Below are 5,893 nucleotides of genomic sequence, written 5' to 3' on the forward strand. Positions count from 1 at the left end.
TAATCAAACCAATCAAAATCATTGTCGTCATGACCCTAAGACTACATATTTGAAAAAAAGAAAATATTTTTCTATTATCTAAAAAAATAAAAAATCTCACGTTAAGTTATTTCAATTATTTAAACAAATAATATCCTACCTTCTTTTCAAACCTTACAAATGCTTCTGAAATATATCTTCAGTGAAGGAAAACACTTTATTTTCCTATCGTAAACATTCGTGGAAGTAATGAAATAAAGAAATCTTTTTATTTTCCTTTCATAAACATTCTAGGAAGTAGTGAAATAAATAGATTACATTAACCTATATTGCATATAGTATAGATAACAATGCAAGAAATAATGAAGAGATAGAGATGAAGCATGTTGATTACTATCAAACAAATTCTACCAAACAATGGGCATTGAACCTCACTTTATAGAACTTTGATACTCTTAATCGAGGCACCACCCCCATGCATCAATTTTGAAGGACGATAGAACTATACTATGATCTGATCTAGAAGGCATAATTTTTGGGCTACCTTTGTCTAAATAGTTGATGATGACAAGATGAAATAGTTGAAATAGTTGAAAGAAAGACATTAAGATATATAAAGAAACGTATAGAAAACATTCATTCATTCATTCATACATCCACAAAATATTTCATTTCAGTAAATTTTATCACAAAAATGTGTTTACATAATATGAAACAAGGTCGTTCTAATTTTTTCCAATGGGAAAATCACAACTTTTTATTAAGATAGTAAAGAGTTACATGTTCACATGCTGTGGGGCATTCCAAATGTCAGTAAAAAATGTGGTACTCAAAAAATCGGGCTCTAAATAAAGAAATACATTCATTTATTATTGAGTCTCTGTGTTTTTTAGGTATTTTGCAAGCAATACATCTTTCCTTTCAACTATTATGGGCTTTGTATGCCTTTCTCTCGACCTACTCATATATATGTGTTTCTACAAGGTGGTCAAAGCCTCAACTGCAATAATAAATAAATGTTAAATTCATATTTATAGTTATTATTATTACAAGTGTTTTATTAATAAAAATATTAGTAGAGTGTTCTTTACCTGCCTCAATAGTCGAGGGACACAGAGTACTTTCGGATGTGGTCATATGTTCCTTTTCTTGTCTGACCTCATCCTATACATGATCTAGAGTAGAAACTAGAAATGTTATAATTAATACACCATTTTCATTTAAATATTTTTAATTGTAATCCATACTACAATTTTTTTATGACGGATAAAATACCTCCAGTACTAAGCTAAACATCAATTTCAAGAGGCATTCCACTATCACTAAGCTCATGTGTTGTATCTACATTTCTTGCCTTCTTTTTATAATCAAGCACATTAATTTATTTCCAAAAATAATAACGATAATAGGTTGTACAAGTAATAATTTATAAATGCTCTTTGTTGCTTTCATTTACCTGAGTGTCAAGCTGGGTGCTAGAAAGTTATGTAGACCCCAAACTTGTCCTATGTTCAACCAAGACTTGATAGACTTTATTGAAAGCAAGCTTTGGGTCTTCCTCTGTGGGATCCTCTTTGAATTGTGACCCCTACAGTTTTGCATGAGAACATGAATTTTTCTTCTTTATTGATATTAAATTAAAATTGTTAAGAATTTATAATTTCGATCAAATTATTTTTTTTTATATACTTACAATTTTTGCAACTTGTTTTGGGTAACCACACGGGTCAAGATGATTCTATCCATGCTTAGTTATTCTAGCCATCATGGCTTTGGATGTATCTAAGATCCTATATTGAAAATATTGTAAAACTTGATTAGATGTCACAATCATGATAAAGCATCATAATTACATTATTAAAAGTGCCTCATACCTTCTTGGTCTGGGTCATGTCTTCCCTACTTTTTGAGTGCCTGAAGGGTGCTTATATGACCTGGTCCTTTCCAAATGACACCTATACTAGTCCCTCACTGAATAGGCCAACCATCTTGAGCATAACTTGATTCTTCAAATTTGACCTTTGGGATTTCTAGTTTGTGTGAATGGTGGGCCCAAAGAGTTCCAAGGTTAGGTCATACAAGTGCCTATAAAATACATCGTTTCCTAGAAAATGATATTATAATTAGTTTAAAATAATCATAGCCTATATGGAAATTTCAATTAGATTGTACTTAATATTTAAGACACTTCTGAAGTACCCAAAAGCTTCTCTAATTTCATGGGGGCATAGTCATCATCTAGCAAAAAGGTAATGCATAGTGTTCCCATGCTAGTAACATGTGAATATCAGGAAATCTCACTTCAAAATCTATGATGGGATCACGCTCTACATCCACAACATCATGTGGATATCCTCACATATGTTATTCAAGGGGTGAAAATCTTGGCGTGTGTGGTTTAGTGGGTGTATTGGTCTCAGTAACTGGTGTGCCACTCATAGAAATAACATTAACACTACTACAAACACTGACCCCCATAGTCACACCATGAGGATCATACTCCCTCAAAAAATCCTATAAAATAAAGTGCTTTCTTATAAAGGATGAGATAATTAAAATCATAAATAAATAAATGGGATAATTAAATGAGTTGCTTACCCCATAGTGTTTAATTTGGCCCACCATGGTTTTGATTTGGCCTTTTATCTCTTCTGTCTGTGGCTTAATCAGAATTAAAGAACTCAATTTCTTGTTTAATTTCATTTTGAAGCTTCCTTATTATTTGGATTTGACCAGTGGACAAAAAAAATGTTTCTTCACTAAGCACTTCCTTAGGAGCATCTATTGACTACTCTGAGGCTAGTGCCTTCCCCTTGTCATCCTATTGATCAAATAAGTGTAATTTATAATTCTTTCTACCATACTCAACTATTAACATTCAAATATTTGGATTTGATGAAACATTTTAGATAAATAAAAATTTATGTTTTACATAAGAGGGGAAGTTTAGCTAGTTAAATACTTGCTCGTAAATATTATGATATCTTCAAATTTCATTATGACACATTAAAAAAAAAATAAATCAATTCATCCATCATTAAGCATCATTATATTAATAAGAAAACCATTATTGACATATGTATAAAGTTGGGTAAAATACAATACATATCGCCCCCATAATATCAACATTTGTATCTATTCGATTCAAATTGTAATCAATAAGAAACTCTTCCGATGTAGCTATTGATTTTATGGCACATACAAATACACAGTTTCCTTCATGCCCCTTGGATATGTGATTGGGTTGCTTATTTTTGGTCATGGGTCATGTACTATTTATAAACCCTACAACATTCCCTGTTGGTTTTGGCCTTCCATCAATATAGATAGTTGGGCCTTTATTTTGATCATTTTCTCTTAGTTGTATATATTTGCCTCCACACCGTATCTTTGCATATGTTTTGCATATTGGACTAGTTGTACCCAATCATTGTAGACGTAATAGTGTCTAACATACTCCATCAATTCATTTAAGCTTCCATAACATATCTCTACACAATTCATGGAAAATAGCCCCAAACCATGTAATGACAATGGGGAAATGTCGTGTATCCTTTCATTAATAGAAAAATCAATGTTTATTTCAAGAAGATCCTTGGGTACCCATTTCTTCACTAGATGTTTTTACCTCAAGGGTAACTCGATGTCATATATGCTATCATTATCATAAGAACATGAACCCCATTTAGCGAGAAAAAATTCCATGCATCTATGGAATTTTGTTCTAATATTTTCACCTCTAGTTGATCTTTTCCTGCTAGATGACGTTGTAGATCTTTGGTCAATTTCTTCTATCCTACCTGAACTTCTGCCACTTGATGAATATAGATCAAACAAATACATGTTTCATTGAAATTCCTATGACACTCCATCAAATGACAGGAACTATTAGTGAGTTTCATAAGGGATGTTGCGAAATGTCTTGATGAAACCACAAGAACATTATAATAGTACAAGTAAGCTACAAGGAATTTCTTTGGGTTTGAAATATTGAAGTAATATTTAAAAACTTGAGAACTTGAGGACCTATTCATCCTAACCAATGAACTTACTCGATAAATTGAGAAATCAACAAAATATAAAATAGGCTAAAGTGGGGAAATATTTAATAAAGGACACTTAAATTTACCTAAGGACTTAAGTGTTGAAACTAGATATGTTGACACCTAATCCGAAACGGATGGGTGAACTGGACAGTCATCTAGAAGATGAACTGATTCATTTTTATTTTTGTATATAAACATGAGTTACCTAATGAATAATATCAATCAGTTTTGTCTCTCGTTCAATGTGGAGTTACCCTGGCCTGACGTGGTGTCAGAGCACAGGTCCCAAAATAGTGTAACTCCTGCTGAGCGCTACATCATCCTGAGCGATTCCCTGACATATTCTCTGCGCATATAGTGCTGCCACTGCTGAAGACTGCGCCCTGTCCTGAGTGCCTCTGTCCTGACATTCTCTGCCCTGACATTATCTGTGCATCAGTTTTGATTTCCCTGAGCGTTCTCCTTCCGTCCTGACATTCCTTTGCATGAATGCTGAGACTTCATTGGTATCATCGTTTGTATCTCCGACTATCAGAGAGAAATCGTTTTTCCTTCTTTCATGCTCCATTCATTCACGTTTGAATATACTGTGTGTATTGGTGTGTATTACGCAGTTTTATGTTGCCTGAGCGTTTTGTATCAAGCTCATTCACGCTCCATTCATTCACGTTTGAATATACGACTTGTCCACATAGCTCTGCAACAGAGTGGCATAAATATAATAGTCCGGGCGGCCCATGGAATCCAGAATTCGAATAGCTTCTTTCAATCGCCCTTGATTGCACAGGGTTTTTAAATCCCCAAAACTTGGTATTGCTGCCATCGTAATTTTTTCATTATTTCAAAAACAATACAATTGGTCTCTTTCAGAATCGAGCCTATCTGCTTCATTTTCTGAATCCATAAATGCTGCGGCAATGCCATGGCTATGAGTCCACGAGTTCTAGCAGTGAGGTATGGGATGGAGTTGCGGTTTGAGTTGAGCCAATAATATTCACTTTGAATGTTATATGTTCTTCGTTGAATGTCTTTTAAGGTCGTGACCTGGTGCATTTTAAACTGCTACATGTGTTTGAACTGTATGTGACTTCAAAGACTGTGTATGGTGCGTTTGAGATTTTGCTGTCTGTGGCCTGTATGGTGCGTTTGAGTTTTTGCTGTCCGTTGGTGCACTGTCGGTTATCGTGTGAAGTCGAAGAGCCAGCACTTCCACTGGTTTGTAACATTGTTCTCGGACAAGAAGCGGCTACCTTGGGGGTTGCAAAGTACGACAATTGGGTGGTGAAAAGGAGAGATGGCGAACATGTTTCCATATTCTGCGTTCGAAGGTGAAAGAATTCATGTTTCGATTTTTCTGTGAGAGCATTGACATCAAGCTCCTACATAGTTTGTTAATCTGACTTGTAGTGCATTTAAAAGGTTGATGTAATATGTAATATTTTATGGGCATTTACTACATTTTGAAGTGATACTTAATATTTGTAATACTGGATTCTTTTGGAGGGATTTAAAGAAATAAATTTGGAGAAAATATGTTGTAGCTTGAAGTATTGAGGCATTTATTGGAAGAGATTTGAAATTTTTAAGAATGCCCTTTTGAGTACAGTTTCACTGTATATCAGCAGAATATTTTTTTATCAGCAGAAGTTTTCTTTTTTTTACAAAATGCATTCAATCATTTCTATGGTAGGAATAGTTCTCACTGGCAAGGAGAACTATTCAGAATGGTCTCGGATGGTAAAACACACCCTCATCTACAATGAGCTGTGGAAAGGAGTGTGTGTCGGAGAAGAAGACAAAGACCCTGTGCAGCCTACATCAGATAAAGAACTTGTCATCTGGGAAAACAAGAACAGCAAAGCCTATGC

This window comes from Pinus tabuliformis, chromosome 3_1 (genome assembly GCF_031772625.1).
Source record: "Pinus tabuliformis cultivar Carrire ecotype Pingquan chromosome 3_1, CPIR1, whole genome shotgun sequence".
NCBI classification, from domain to species: domain Eukaryota; kingdom Viridiplantae; phylum Streptophyta; class Pinopsida; order Pinales; family Pinaceae; genus Pinus; species Pinus tabuliformis.